Here is a 17,803-nt window from a genome sequence, read left to right as displayed (position 1 = left end):
GAATATCGCGGGGTACCGTTATATGGGGGCTATACGATATTGTGGACCTATATAGGTAATTCTCTGCCGAGGTATAAAGTACCCACAAGGAACTCCTTGTGTGGATTTTCAGACAATTCCGTTGAAAAATGTGTGTAAAATCATCAAAATACCGAATATCGGGGGGTACCGTTATATGGGTGCTATACGATATTGTGGACCTATATAGATAATTCTCTGCCGAGGTATAAAGTACCCACAAGGAACTCTTTGTGTGGATTTTCAGACAATTCCGTTCAAAAATGTGGGTAAAATCATCAAAATACCGAATATCGTGGGGTACCGTTACATGGGTGCTATACGATATCGTGGACCTATATAGATAATTCTCTGCCGAGGTATAAAGTACCCACAAGGAACTCCTTGTGTGGATTTTCAGACAATTCTGTTCAAAAATGTGGGTAAAATCATCAAAATACCGAATATCGGGGGGTACCGTAATATGGGGGCTATACGATATTGTGGACCTATATAGATAATTCTCTGCCGAGGTATAAAGTACCCACAAGGAACTCCTTGTGTGGATTTTCGGACAATTCGGTTGAAAAATGTGGGTAAAATCATCAAAATACCGAATATCGGGGGGTACCGTTATATGGGGGCTATACGATATCGTGGACCGATATAGCCCATCTTCGAACTTGACCTGCCTGCAGACAAAAGAGAGATCTGTGCAAAATTTTAGCTTCCTATCTTAATTCGTTTAGACTGTAGCGTGATTACAACAGACGGACAGACGGACAGACGGACGGACAGGGCTAAATCGTCTTAGAATTTTACGCTGATCAAGAATATATATACTTTGTTGGGTCTAAAATGATTATTTCGATGAGTTACAAGCGGAATGACAAAGTTAATATACCCTCCATACCTTTTTTGGTGGAGGGTATAAAAATAGTCATGGGTTGCGTATAAGTAACGACATAGCTCATACGCTCCAAGGCACCACATAAAATTATTTTTAAAAAATTTTCTTAAATATTTAGTAAAAGGCTATAAATAAATCGGGATTTTAAATAAATATATTTTTCAAAGAAATGCCAGATGTGCATTTTTTTAAAAAAAAAGTATTTTCAACGGCATAGATTTTTTTGAAAAATATTTTTTCAACAAAACACAAGACGTGGTTTTCTTAAAAATATTTTTTCAAGGCCCATAAATGAACGTAGATTTTTTTGAAATGTTTTAAATTTGTAAGAAAAATATATCGATTATAAATAAATAAATAAACATCGATTTAAAAAAAAAATTAAGGGCTATTTTTAAAATTCTTACAATAAACGTGGATTTTTAGAAATATTTTTAAAATTCTTAAAATTAACGTGGATTTTTAAGAAAGATTTTTTAGTTCTAAAAATAAACGTGGATTTTTAAGAAATATTTTTTAGTTCTAAAAATAAACGTGGATTTTTTTAAAATATTTTTCAAGGGTCTATACATGGACGTTGATTTATAAGAAATATTTTTTTAAGAGACTATGAACCAACGTGGATTTTTAAAATTATTTTTAAGAGGCTATAAATAAACGTGGACTTTTAAGAAATATTTTTTAAATGGCTATAACCGTTGATTTTAAAGAAATATTTTTTAAAAAGGCTATAAATAAACGTTAATTTTTAAAAAATATTTTTAAAATTCTTAAAATTAACGTGGATTTTTTTTTAAATATTTTTCAAGGGTCTATACATGGACGCTGATTTATAAGAAATATTTTTTAAGAGACTATAAATAATAGAGGATTTTTATTAATTATTTTTAAGATGCTATAAATAAACGTGGATATTTAAAAATATATTTTAAGAGGCTGTAAATAAACGTGTTTTTTTTAAATTATTTTTTAATATGCTGTAAATAAACGTGGATTTTTAGAAAATTTTTTTAAGAAGCTGTAAATAAACGTGGATATTTTAAATATTTTTTAAAAGGCTATAAATAAACGTTGATTTTCAAGAACTATTTTTAAGAGCCTATAAATAAATGTGGATTTTTTAAATATTTTTCCACACTAATTAGCAATGATAATATTTTTTAAAAATCTATTTTCAGCAACGTATATATTTTGAAAATATTTTTTCAACACCCTATCGTTATCTTGGATTTTCAGATTCAAATTGTAATCATTTCTTTAATATAAAGAGAAATAGGAGATACAAAAATATTCATGGGTTGCGTATAAGTAACGGCATAGCTCATACGCTCCAAAGCACTACATAAAGTGATTTTTTAAATAATATATTTTTTTAAATATTTTTTTTAAGGCTAAAAGTGAACGTGGATTTTTAAAAAATAATTTTAAAGGACCATTAATGAACGTGGATTCTTAAGTAATATTTTTGAAAGGCCATAAATGAACGTGGGTTTTTAGGAAATATTTTTTAAAGGCTATAAATAAACGTCAATTTTTAAGAAATATTTTTTAATGGATAAAAATAAACGTGGTTTTCTTAAATATTTTTTAAGAGGCCATAAATGAACGTTAATTTTTAAGAAACATTTTTTAAAGGCTATAATTGGAGGTGGATTTTTAAAAATATTTTCAAAATTCTTAAAAAACGTGGATTTTTAACATTTTTTTTAATCCTAAAAGTGGACGTGGATTTTTTTAAAATATTTTTCAAGGGGCTACAAGAAATATTTTAAAGATACTATGAATAAACGTGAATTTTTTAAAAACATTTTAAAAGGCTACAATTAAGCGTGGATTTTTTAATTTTTTTTAAAGCTATAAATAAATGTTGATTTTTTAATTATTTTTAAAAGCAATTAATAAACGTGGATTTTTAAAAAAAAAATTAAAAGGCTATAAATAAACGTTGATTAAAAAAATATTTTTAAAAGTCCATTCATAAACAAGGAAACGTCAAGTGATTTCTTTTAAAAAATATATTTTTGAAAAGAATATTTTTAAAACAATTTACGTCTTTGCAATTCTTTAAAAAATATTAAAAAATCCACATCTTGTAATTCTTTGAAACGAAATATATTTTTTTAATTATCATTAATTTATTTTTTTTTTAAATATTTTTTAATAATTCTACAACATCTAATTCTGGGGAAAAATATTTTTTAAAAAATTCACGTCTATTAATCCTTGGTAAAATATTACTATTTTTTTAATCTACGGCTTATTATTGTTTTAAAAAATATTTTTGATAAAAACTTCGAATATTAATTCTTTGAAAAAATATTTTTTGGAAATTAAAGTATGGTGTATTTTTTAATTTTTTAAAAAGAAGCTACGTCTCGTAGTTCGACTAAACAACATTTTTGTTTTTTAAATCCACATCTTGTAATTTTTTGAAAAAATATTTTTTAAAATATACTCGTCTTATAATTATTTGAAAAACTGTTTTTTTAAAGAATCCACGTCTTATAATTCTTTGAAAAAATATTTTTTAAAAAATCAACGTCTTATAATTCTTTGAAAAATTATTTTTTAAAAAATCCACGTCTTATAATTCTTTGAAAAAATATTTTTTAAAAAATCCACGTCTTATAATTCTTTGAAAAAATATTTTTTTTTAAAATCCACGTCTTATAATTCTTTGAAAAAATATTTTTTAAAAAATCCACGTCTTATAATTCTTTGAAAAAATATTTTTTAAAAAATCCACGTCTTATAATTCTTTGAATTTTTTTTTTTTAAATCCACCTCTTATAATTCTTTGAAAAAATATTTTTTAAAAAATCCACGTCTTATAATTCTTTGAAAAAATATTTTTTAAAAAATCCACGTCTTATAATTCTTTGAATTTTTTTTTTTAAATCCACCTCTTATAATTCTTTGAAAAAATATTTTTTTAAAATCCTCGTCCTATAATTTTTTGAAAAAATATTTTTTAAAAATCCACGCCTTGTAATTTTTTAGAAAAATATTTTTTAAAAAATCCACGCCTTGTAATTTTTTAGAAAAATATTTTTTAAAAATCCACGCCTTGTAATTTTTTAGAAAAATATTTTTTAAAAAATCCACGCCTTGTAATTTTTTAGAAAAATATTTTTTAAAAAATCCACGCCTTGTAATTTTTTAGAAAAATATTTTTTAAAAAATCCACGCCTTGTAATTTTTTAGAAAAATATTTTTTAAAAAATCCACGTCTTATAATTCTTAGAAAAAATATTTTTTTAAAAAATCCAAGTCCAGAAATTTTTGTGAAAAAAATTTTTTTTTAAAAAATCCACGTCTTATAATTCTTTGAAAAAATATTTTTTTTTAAATCCACGTCTAGAAAATTTTATGAAAAAAATATTTTTTTTTAAATCCACGTCTAGAAAATTTTATGAAAAAAATATTTTTTTTTTAAATCCACGTCTAGAAAATTTTATGAAAAAAATATTTTTTTAAAAAATCCACGTCTAGAAAATTTTATGAAAAAAATATTTTTTTTTAAATCCACGTCTAGAAAATTTTATGAAAAAAATATTTTTTTAAAAAATCCACGTCTAGAAAATTTTATGAAAAAAATATTTTTTTTTAAATCCACGTCTAGAAAATTTTATGAAAAAAATATTTTTTTAAAAAATCCACGTCTTGAAAATTTTATGAAAAAATATTTTTTTAAAAAATCCACGTCTAGAAAATTTTATAAAAAATATTTTTTAAAAAAATCCACGTCTAGATATTTTTATGAAAAAATATTTTTAAAAAATCCACGTCAAAATATTTTTATGAAAAAATATTTTTAAAAAATTCACGTCTAGATATTTTTATGAAAAAATATTTTTAAAATATCCACGTCTAGAGATTTTTATGAAAAAATATTTTTTAATATTTATTGAAAAAAATATTTTTTAAAATATCCACGTTTTTGAATAAATATTTTTAATAAATCCAAGTCTTCTAATTCTGGGAAAGAATATTTTTTTAAATTGTAATGCTTTTGTAATTCTTGAGAAAAAAAATTAAGCACGTTTTGTAATCTTTTGATTTTTTTGACGTCTTGAAGTGCCTTAAAAAGCATTTTTTAACTATTCCACAATTTGTATTTTTTTGAAAAAACAAAAATTTTTTTAAAATTCAGTTCTTGTAAATTTTTAAAAAGTATTTTTATAAAGGCAGTTCTTGTCATTTTTAAACAATTTTTATTAAAGAAATGTTAGTCTGGAAATTCGTTAAAGTTGTTTTTATAAAAAAAAAAAAAATTGAAAAAAAAATGAAAAATATCCAGGTCTTGTAATGCTTAAAAATATACATTCAAAAATCCAAGTCTTGTAATTTTTAGAAAAGTATTTTTTTAAAAAATCCAAGTCTTGTAATTTTTTAAAAAATCCACGTCATGAATTTTTTTTGGAAAAATATATTTTAAAAAATCCACGTCATGAATTTTTTTAGAAAAATTTTTTTTAAATCCACGTCTCGTAATTTTTTAGAAAAATATTTTTTAAAAAATCCACGTCTTGTAATTTTTTAGAAAAATATTTTTTAAAAAATCCACGTCTTGTAATTTTTTAGAAAAATATTTTTTTAAAAAATCCACGTCTTGTAATTTTTTAGAAAAATATTTTTTTAAAAATCCACGTCTTATAATTCTTTGAAAAAATATTTTTTAAAAAATCCACGTCTTATAATTCTTTGAAAAAAATATTTTTTTAAAAAATCCACGTCTTATAATTCTTTGAAAAAATATTTTTAAAAAACATCCACGTCTTGTAATTCCTTGAAACATATTTTTTAAAAAAATCCACGTCTTATATAATTTTTGAAAAAACATATATTTAAAAAAAAATCCAAGTCTCGTAATTTTTGGAAAAAATATTTTTTAAAAATCCACGTCTTATAATTCTTTGAAAAAAATATTTTTTTAAAAAATCCACGTCTTATAATTCTTTGAGAAAATATTTTTTAAAAAATCCACGTCTTGTAATTTTTTAGAAAAATATTTTTTAAAAAGTCCACGTCTTGTGATTTATTTAAGAATATTATTTTTTTAATCCACGTTTTGCAATTCTTTGAAAATTTTTTTTTTTTTTCAAAAAATCCACGTTCTCTAAAAGATTATTCTTAAAATATATTAATATTTTGTGGACCCATAAAAACATCCCCAACGCTATTGCGTATGAGTGTCGTTATTATTCATACGCTCCAATGTCCCCATAAATATCACATACCTATTCTTTTGATGTTTGCAATTTCTTGCTCCTTAACTTAACTCTTTATTTCAACTGCAATAAATTTTAACACCTTATCCCTGCTCTACAATAGCTCTGACAGCCCGGTAAAGGATTTTAAAAATTGATTAAAATGCTGGCATTGGAGTAAGAGATTTATGGCTCATTACACCGGGAAGCCGTTCATTTTCTCCCCCCTCTCACCTCTCCACGCTTTTATAATTTTTTTAATTAGTCATATACTTTTGTTGTAACACCTGAATTATGGGTCAGACAAAGTCCATAATCCTGGCAGCAGTAAAAAAATAATCCTTTTATGTTATCACTCACAGATATGAATGAGAAAAAAACCCCATATATTTTTTCCACTTAAAATAGCTTCACAAAATCCTGCCAGAGGAGCTGGGGAAAAATGGTGACACTTTGTAGAAAAAAAAACAACATCAGAACAAAAATGAGATGCAAAATTAAATGCAGATAATAATACTTAAATTAAGGAGCGAAACGCAAAGGAGAGCAGCAACTCATTCACGTACATGCGACGCTGCTCTCCCCAGACTATTTAAAATGCAAATCCATGGAAGTGGCTTCGGGCACCGAACAACAGCAACACCACCACTACAGAGCAGAAAGTGAAAATAAATACAAGGAAAGTAGCAGAACAGATCAACAAACCTATATTTCCAGCTCTGGCTTTGGCGGCATGACTGCAACATGGATATATTTATTTAAAGGTTAAACAAAAAAAAAAAAAAAAAGAATAAATAAAAAAACTCAAACTAAAAATGGAAAGAGAAATAATCTACATGGCTTAGAGGACACCATTATGCAGTGTCTATATATACAAGCAAGCGTGTTTATATATTTATATACATAAATATTAAATTGTATCTAAAAATAGTTTTATTATTTTATTTTGCTTTTGAAAGATTGTTTCAATTAGTGGGATTTTCTGCTATTGTTCCTGGCAAAGTTTTTCCACTTTTCTTTGTATTTCCATTGAAAAGTTTTCATTTTTTTTTCAATTAAACGGAAAATAATTATCCTAAGATTTAAGAATCTCATAAAATGTTGAAACATAAAGAAAAAATTGCCATTGTTTTAAGTTTTCAATTGGATTAATAAAATTATGACTTTATTCCACCGAAAAAGGAAGATTGCATGGGTGCGTATGATTTATGACAACACTTATACGCAAGGCATTAAAATGGGTTTTCTTTGAGATATGAAGACTTTAAAGTCCACAAAACTTAGAGAAAATAAAAAATAAATATTAAAAAAAAAAACAACAACAATAAAAAGTAATTCTAAAGGCTGAATTTACAACAAAAATGGATTTAAAAAAAAATATTTATTCAAGAATTACAAAACGTGGATTTTTTTCAAGAATAAGAGACGTGGATTTTTTAAAAAATTATTTATTTTGCAAAAATAAGCGACGCGGATTTTTTAAAAATATTTTATTTTTCAAGAATAAGCGACGTGGATTTTTTAAAAAATATTTTTTATAAGAATTGCAAGACGTGGATTTTTTAAAAAATATTTTTTATAAGAATTGCAAGACGTGGATTTTTTAAAAAATATTTTTATAAGAATTGCAAGACGTGGATTTTTTAAAAAATATTTTTTATAAGAATTGCAAGACGTGGATTTTTTAAAAAATATTTTTTATAAGAATTGCAAGACGTGGATTTTTTAAAAAATATTTTTTATAAGAATTGCAAGACGTGGATTTTTTAAAAAATATTTTTTATAAGAATTGCAAGACGTGGATTTTTTAAAAAATATTTTTTATAAGAATTGCAAGACGTGGATTTTTTAAAAAATATTTTTTATAAGAATTGCAAGACGTGGATTTTTTAAAAAATATTTTTTAAAAGAATTGTAAGACGTGGATTTTTTAAAAAATATTTTTTATAAGAATTGCAAGACGTGGATTTTTTAAAAAATATTTTTTATAAGAATTGCAAGACGTGGATTTTTTAAAAAATATTTTTATAAGAATTGCAAGACGTGGATTTTTTAAAAAATATTTTTTATAAGAATTGCAAGACGTGGATTTTTTAAAAAATATTTTTTATAAGAATTGCAAGACGTGGATTTTTTAAAAAATATTTTTTATAAGAATTGCAAGACGTGGATTTTTAAAAAATATTTTTATAAGAATTGCAAGACGTGGATTTTTTAAAAAATATTTTTTATAAGAATTGCAAGACGTGGATTTTTTAAAAAAATATTTTTTATAAGAATTGCAAGACGTGGATTTTTTAAAAAATATTTTTTATAAGAATTGCAAGACGTGGATTTTTAAAAAAATATTTTTTATAAGAATTGCAAGACGTGGATTTTTTAAAAAATATTTTTTATAAGAATTGCAAGACGTGGATTTTTTAAAAAATATTTTTTATAAGAATTGCAAGACGTGGATTTTTTAAAAAATATTTTTTATAAGAATTGCAAGACGTGGATTTTTTAAAAAATATTTTTTATAAGAATTGCAAGACGTGGATTTTTTAAAAAATATTTTTTCCAAAAATAGCAAGACGTGGATTTTTTAAAAAATATTTTTTCCAAAAATAGCAAGACGTGGATTTTTTAAAAAATATTTTTTCCAAAAATTACTTGACGTGGAGTTTTTAAAAAATATTTTTTCCAAAAATTACTTGACGTGGAGTTTTTAAAAAAAGTTTTTATCAAAATCAAGACGTAGATTTTTTAAAAATATTTTTTTAAATAAGATACGTAGATTTTTTAAAAATATTTTTTTAAATAAGATACGTAGATTTTTTAAAAATATTTTTTTAAATAAGATACGTAGATTTTTTAAAAAAATATATTTTTTTAGGAATGAGAGACGTGGATTTTTTAAAAAATATTTTTTTCCAAGAATTGTAAGATGTGGGTTTTTAAAAAATATATTTTTTAGAGAATAAAAGACGTTGATATTTTAAAAAATATTTTTTTTAAAGAATAAGAGATGTGGATTTTTTAAAAAAATATATTTTTTTTTAAATAAGACGTGGATTTTTTAAAAAAATATTTTCATTTCAAGAATAAGAGACGTGGATTTTTTAAAAATATTTTTGTTTCAAGAATAAGTGACGTGGATTTTTTTAAAAAATATATATATTTTTGTTCCAGAATTTGCGAGACGTGGGTTTTAAAAAAAAATATTTTTTTCAGAATTGCGAGACGTGGATTTTTTAAAAAATATTTTTTATAAGAATTGCAAGACGTGGATTTTTTAAAAAATATTTTTTTATAAGAATTGCAAAACGTGGATTTTTTTAAATAATATTTTTTTGAAGAATTACAAAACGTGGATCTTTTTCAAAAAAAATATTTTTTCGAGAATAAGAGACGTGGATTAAAAAAAATATATATATTTTCATCAAGAATAAGAAACGTGGATTTAAAAAAAAATATTTTTTACCAAGAATTGCAAGACGTAAGTTTTTAAAAACTATTTTTTTCCAGAATAAGAGACGTGGACTTAAAAAAATTAAAGAATAAGAGACGTGGATAAAAAAAATAATGATAAGAGACGTGGACTTTTTTTAAAGATTTTTTTTTCAAGAATTGCAGAACGTGGATTTTTTAGAAAATGTTTTTTTCCAATAATTGCCAAACGTGGATTTTTAAAAAAAAAAATTTGGTATTGGAAATGGGCCATGTTCGGTACAGCCTAACTTACTGCTTTTTAACGTGTTCAAATGGCAAAATGCGTGATTTTTTTAATCATTTGCCAGAGGTCCAGAAAAAGGGATTTTTTTTTGTTAAAAAAGTTCGACTATATTTGAAACGTGACTTTTTTTAAATATTTTTTAAGTTTATAAAAACGTGAGTTTTTTTCTCTTTCTCCTTTCTGAACTCGAAAGAGAAAATGATCCAATATCGATCAACAAATGACTTTCAAGAGTTTGAAATAAAATTCTATTTGAAAAATATTTTTTAAAAAATCCAAGCCATGCAGTTCTATTAAAAAAATATATTTTATAAGAAATCCAAGTTATGTAATTTTTAAAGAAATTGTTTTTTAGAAAATCCACGTCTTGTAATTCTTTGAAGAAAATATTTGAAAAATGCCACGTCTTGCAATTCATCGAAGAAAATATTTTTTTTTTGTAATTTCTTGAAAGAAATCCACATCATGAAGTTTTTTGGGAAAAAATATATATTTTTTTTTAAAATCCACGTCTTGTAATTTCGTGAAAGTAGACCACGTCGTGAGGTTCTATATTTTTAAAAGATCCATGTATTGTGATTTCTTGAAAGATACCCATGTCATGAGGTTTTTTGGAAAAAAAAAATATTAAAAATATATATTATAAAAATATATTTTTTTTAAATCCACGTCTTGTAATTTTTGAAAGAAAAACATTTTACATTTTTTGCTAAATCCACGTCTTGTGATTCTTTTAAAAATTTTTTATTTTTTAAATCGGCGTCTAGTAATTCGTTGAAAAAATATTTTTGGAAAATTCCAGGGCTTGTAATTATTTAAAAAAAATATTATTTAAAATCCGCCTCTTGTAGTTCTTTGAAAAAATATATTTAAAAAATCCATATCTTGCGATTCTTTGATTTTTTAATTCCACGTTTTTGAAAAAAAATATTTTTCGAATGGTGAATTTTTATAAAAATATATTTTTTAAAGGCTAAGGAAACGTGGATTTATTAAAATATTTTTACAAAGGCCTTTCAAAGCCTTTTCAAACCTGGATTATTTTAAAAATATTTTGGATGGTTTTTTTTAGGAAAACATGTTATTTTTTTAATTTATTTAATTCAATAACAAAGCCTGTTTTTGTTAATATTTTTTCCAAAAATCACTAAATCTTCTTAAAAATCTATTCATTGCTGTCGTTGGTCTTTTGTTTGCTTTTGGCCATCTGGTAATATTTCCATTTATTCAATTTCTTTGCCAATACCTAATCTGCCGCTTTGTTTGTAACAATAAGCATTTATATTTAATTCGAATTGTAAATAATTTACGCCCCATACAAACTTGATGTGAAATGACTACAATCCGCCTAACTAATAGGCTTATTAATTGAGACCCATGTTTCCTTTTTGAAAACTTTTGATTGTTTGTTTTCAATCAAAAGATGAAAGGAAATTATGCTATTTACTGGATACTGAAAAAATAAAAAATCAATAAGAAAATATCGAAACCATAATAATAAAATTGCCATCATGTATTCAGATGTCCAAAATCAAACGCATTCAGATGTCCTTCAATAAACGTGGATTTTTTTTAAATATTAAATTTAAATATTTTAAAAGTTATTTTTTAAGGTCCTTCGATACACGTGGATTTTTTTAAAACTATTTTGTTGAGGTCCTTCAATAAATGTGGATTTTTTAAAAATTATTGTTTGAGGTCCCTCAATAGACGTGGATTTTTTAAAAATTATTTTTTGAGCTCATTCAATAAACGTAAATTTTTTAAAAATTATTTTTTGAGGTCCTTCAATAAACGTGGATTTTTTTAAAACTATTTTGTTGAGGTCCTTCAATAAACGTGGATTTTTTAAAAATTATTTTTTGAGGTCCCTCAATAGACGTGGATTTTTTAAAAATTATTTTTTGAGGTCCTTCAATAAACGTGGATTTTTTAAAAATTATTTTTTGAGGTCCCTCAATAGACGTGGATTTTTTAAAAATTATTTTTTGAGGTCCTTCAATAAACGTGGATTTTTTTAAAACTATTTTGTTGAGGTCCTTCAATAAACGTGGATTTTTTAAAAATTATTTTTTGAGGTCCTTCAATAAACGTGGATTATTAAAATAATATTTTTGAGGTCCTTCAATAAACGTAGATTATTAAAATAATATTTTTGAGGTCCTTCAATAAACGTGGATTTTTTAAAAAATATTTTTTGAGGTCCTTCAATAAACGTGGATTTTTAAAAAAATATTTTTTGAGGTCCTTCAATAAACGTGGATTTTAAAAAAAATATATTTTTTGATTTCCTTCAATAAACGTGGATTTTTAAAAAAAAATATTTTTTGAGGTCCTTTAATAAACGTGGATTTTTAAAAAAATATTTTTGAGGTCCTTCAATAAACGTGGATTATTAAAATAATATTTTTGAGGTCCTTCAATAAACGTAGATTATTAAAATAATATTTTTGAGGTCCTTCAATAAACGTGGATTTTTTAAAAAATATTTTTTGAGGTCCTTCAATAAACGTGGATTTTTAAAAAAATATTTTTTGAGGTCCTTCAATAAACGTGGATTTTTAAAAAAAAAATATCTTTTGAGGTCCTTCAATAAACGTGGATTTTTAAAAAAAAAATATCTTTTGAGGTCCTTCAATAAACGTGGATTTTTTAAAAAATATTTTTTGAGGTCCTTCAATAAACGTGGATTTTTAAAAAAATATTTTTTGAGGTCCTTCAATAAACGTGGATTTTTTAAAAATTATTTTTTGAGGTCCTTCATAAAACGTGGATTTTTTAAAAATTATTCTTTGAGGTCCTTCAATAAACGTGGATTTTTTAAAAATTATTTTTTTGAGATCCCTAAATAAACGTGGATTTCTAAAAAATTATTTTTTTGAGGTCCTTCAATAAACGTGGATTATTAAAATAATATTTTTGAGGTCCTTCAATAAACGTAGATTATTAAAATAATATTTTTGAGGTCCTTCAATAAACGTGGATTTTTTAAAAAATATTTTTTGAGGTCCTTCAATAAACGTGGATTTTTAAAAAAATATTTTTTGAGGTCCTTCAATAAACGTGGATTTAAAAAAAAAATATTTTTTGATTTCCTTCAATAAACGTGGATTTTTAAAAAAAAATATTTTTTGAGGTCCTTTAATAAACGTGGATTTTTAAAAAAATATTTTTGAGGTCCTTCAATAAACGTGGATTATTAAAATAATATTTTTGAGGTCCTTCAATAAACGTGGATTATTAAAATAATATTTTTGAGGTCCTTCAGTAAACGTAGATTATTAAAATAATATTTTTGATGTCCTTCAATAAACGTGGATTTTTTAAAAAATATTTTTTGAGGTCCTTCAAAAAACGTGGATTTAAAAAAAAAATATTTTTTGAGGTCCTTTAATAAACGTGGATTTTTAAAAAAATATTTTTGAGGTCCTTCAATAAACGTGGATTATTAAAATAATATTTTTGAGGTCCTTCAATAAACGTAGATTATTAAAATAATATTTTTGAGGTCCTTCAATAAACGTGGATTTTTAAAAAAAATATCTTTTGAGGTCCTTCAATAAACGTGGATTTTTTAAAAAATATTTTTTGAGGTCCTTCAATAAACGTGGATTATTAAAATAATATTTTTGAGGTCCTTCAATAAACGTGGATTTTTAAAAAAAAAATATCTTTTGAGGTCCTTCAATAAACGTGGATTTTTTAAAAAATATTTTTTGAGGTCCTTCAATAAACGTGGATTTTTTAAAAAATATTGTTTGAGGTCCTTCAATAAACGTGGATTTTTTAAACAATATTTTTTGAGGTCCTTCAATAAACGTGGATTTTTAAAAAAAAAACATCTTTTGAGGTCCTTCAATAAACGTGGATTTTTTAAAAAAAAAAACATCTTTTGAGGTCCTTCAATAAACGTGGATTTTTTAAAAAATATTTTTTGAGGTCCTTCAATAAACGTAGATTATTAAAATAATATTTTTGAGGTCCTTCAATAAACGTGGATTTTTAAAAAAAATATCTTTTGAGGTCCTTCAATAAACGTGGATTTTTTAAAAAATATTTTTTGAGGTCCTTCAATAAACGTGGATTATTAAAATAATATTTTTGAGGTCCTTCAATAAACGTGGATTTTTAAAAAAAAAATATCTTTTGAGGTCCTTCAATAAACGTGGATTTTTTAAAAAATATTTTTTGAGGTCCTTCAATAAACGTGGATTTTTTAAAAAATATTTTTTGAGGTCCTTCAATAAACGTGGATTTTAAAAAAAAATATTTTTTGAGGTTCTTCAATAAACGTGGATTTTTAAAAAAAAATCTTTTGAGGTCCTTCAATAAACGTGGATTTTTAAAAAAATATTTTTTGAGGTCCTTCAATAAACGTGGATTTTTAAAAAAAAAATCTTTTGAGGTCCTTCAATAAACGTGGATTTTTTAAAAAATATTTTTTGAGGTCCTTCAATAAACGTGGATTTTTAAAAAAAGGATTTTTTTATGAATTAATAAAAGTGGACTTTAAAAAATATATATGTTTTTTCTATGAATTATTAAACGTGGATTTTTAAAAAAATATTTTTTCTATGAATTATTAAACGTGGTTTTTAAAAAAAAAAAAAAAAATAATTTTTCTATAAATTAGTAAACGTGGATTTTTAAAAAAATATTTTTTCTTTAAAATAATTAACGAGGTTTTTTTAAAAAAATAATTTTTCTATAAATTAGTAAACGTGGATTTTTTAAAAATTATTTTTTGCTGTGAATTAATAAACGTGGATTTTTTAAAAAAATATTTTTTGCTGTGAATTAATAAACGTGGATTTTTTACAAATTATTTTTTCTATGAATTATTAAACGTGGATTTTTAAAAAAATATTTTTTCTTTAAAATAATTAACGTGTTTTTTTTTTTAATAATTTTTTGATAGTTGTGATACTTATTGGCCTAATGGCTTTTTCATCGCAACATATACATAAATAAATGAAATAAATTAGTAAATGTGGATTTTTAAAAAAAATATTTTTTCTTTAAAATAATTAACGTGTTTTTTAAAAAAAAAAATAATTTTTCTATGAATTGGTAAACGTTGATTTTTTCAAATTATTTTTACTTTATTTTAAAATACAAACTCCATTTTCCATTTTCATAATTGCAAAACTATAATACTAAAGATACGCGAAAAAAATAAAAATACCCCAACAAAAAAGATGACTAACCTTGACTTTAATATTTTTTTTTTTTTTCAAAAAAGTCAAAACAACACAAAGCTTTGCCAAAAAACAAAAATATAATAACCAGCCTCTGGCTGGCAAACCACAAAACATATTTTAGAAAACTTCATTGCAAACATGAACAAACATGCATATTACATGCTGCCATAAATGTAATGCACTTTGCAAAATTTTCAAACAACAAAAAACCATGAAACAGTCTTACACACACACACACATTCACACCAATGGTATCGGAGAGCCAAAAGAACGAGATTATTGTGCCAAAATTGTGAATAAAGGTGGACAAAGGATAATGGCAAGGATATTTATAACAAAGACATTTTTTACAACATCAAAAACACATTTTTTTCAATTAATAACGTTTTTTTTTAAATAATTTTTGTTTCAAAAATTTTTTTTTTAGGATTTTAAAAATATTTTTTTAACGTTTTTTAACTGCGGCTTTGATATGTATTTTTAAAACCCATTTATTATCATTTTTTGAAGAGTATTTTTAAAATTTTTAAAAACTTAAAAGATTCGTGATTTTTTTAATTACTCTTTAGGAACTTTTGAAAAAAAAAAAAAAAAAAATTAGGAATTTAACAAAATATTTTTTAATATTTTTATTACCTTAAATATTTTTGAATTAGTAAACGCGGATTAAAAAGACTTTTTTTGAATATTTAAGAAAAATTTTTTTAGAGAATTTGGAATTTTTGCAAAACATTTCCTAAACTTTCTTTTCCTAAACATTTTTTTTACCATGATGTTTTTTATATATAAAAATGTTTTAATTTAAAAGAAACCTTTATTTTTTACAAATATTTTTTTTTAAATAATATTTGATTTTTTTTTAAATATTTTGTAACTTTTTTAATATTTTGTAACGTTAAATATTTAATAACTAAACTTTGGAATTTTTGAAAAACATTAGATCGGCACTCATTTTTCAACAAAGATTTCCTAAACTTTTTTTAACATTTCTATTGTCAATATGTCATTTAAAAATAATTTTTAATTCAAAACAGATATTTTTTAATATATATATTGTAAGAATTATTATTATTATTTTTTTTAATATTTTTTAATCGCTTTTTGATAGTATTTTTTTCAAATATTTTTTAAAGTGGATTTTTATTAAAAAAAAAACTTTTGAATATTTGAGAAAATATTTTTTTAGGAATTTGAAATTAAAAAATAAAACAACATTAGGTCAGCGCGAATTTAGGTATACATCCACTAATAAATTAAGCTGTTTTTATAAAAACAACAATTATGGAATAAAGACTAACTATTTTGCAAACAACAAAATTATTACATAATATTTTTATTTTGGATCAAAAACATAATGTTGAAGATATTTTTTAAAGTATATCCTCAATATCAATATTTATATTTTTTTCTACCTGATGAATGTGATTTTTTTTTTTAAATAATCTTTCAAATATCTTAGATTTAAAAATAAGGATTTTTAAACAAATACTTTTTAATTACACTTTAAAGATAATTTCTTAAAACAATGATTTGTTGCGAGCAATTTTTATAATAATATTTAAGGATTACATTTTTTTTTAAATATATAAAGTCAGTGTGATTTCCAAAAAAAAAAAAAAAAAAAAATAAATGAAATATTTTGGATTTTTTAAGAAATAATGTTTGAAAATTTAAGGATATATTTTTTAGAAAATTGATTTTTTTTTTGATTTTTTTAAAAAATAAATATTGTTTTAATTTGTTTTTTAAACATTATTTCTATAATGATGTTTTATAAGAATAATTTTGAATTAAAAAAAACTTTTTAGGATTTTTTCAGAAATTATTATTTAATGGCATTTTAAAAGTAATTTCTTTAAATATGTTTTTTTGTATTTTTTTTTTTCAATTTCACATTTTTAAATTACAGGAAATATATGAATATTTGCCTTGTTGAGATGTTTAAAAAATATTTTTTTTCTAATTTTTAATTTTTTTTATAAAACAATAACATAAAAATGTTTTTTTACCCGTTGAGGAGGGGTTTTAAAACTTTTTTTAATTATTTAACCAATATAAATTAAAAAAATATTCATTTATTAAAAAATTTAATTAGGAAATTTAAAAAAAAAAAATAAAAAAAATATTTTTTTTTTAAATATTTTTTTAGGATTTTTTTCCAGAAATTATTATTTAATGGCATTTTAAAAGTAATTTCTTTAAAAATGTTTTTTTGTATTTTTTTTTTTTTCAATTTCACATCCTTAAATTACAAAATATATATGAATATTCACCTTGTTGAGATGTTTAAAAAATATATATTTTTTTTAATTTTTAATTTTATTTTATAAAACAATAACGTTAAAATGTTTTTATACCCGTTGAGGAGGGGTTTTAAAAACATTTTTTTTTGGATTATTTAACCAATTTAAATTAAAAAAGATATTTATTTATTAAAAAATTTAATAAGGAAATTAAAAAAAAATATATATTTTTTTTTAAAAAAAAATAATTTTTTAGGATTTTTTTTCAGAAATTATTCTTTATTGGTATTTTAAAAGTAATTTCTTTAAATATGTTTTTTTGTATTTTTTTTTTCAATTTCACATTTTTAAATTACAGGAAATATATGAATATTCACCTTGTTGAGATGTTTAAAAAAATATATATTTCTTTTAATTTTTAATTTTATTTTATAAAACAATAACATTAAAATGTTTTTATACCCGTTGAGGAGGGGTTTTAAAAACATTTTTTTGAATTATTTAACCAATTTAAATTAAAAAAGATA

Source organism: Musca domestica, unplaced genomic scaffold, assembly GCF_030504385.1.
Source record: "Musca domestica strain aabys unplaced genomic scaffold, Musca_domestica.polishedcontigs.V.1.1 110, whole genome shotgun sequence".
NCBI lineage: Eukaryota > Metazoa > Arthropoda > Insecta > Diptera > Muscidae > Musca > Musca domestica.
Note: the sequence above shows the minus strand (reverse complement) of the source record.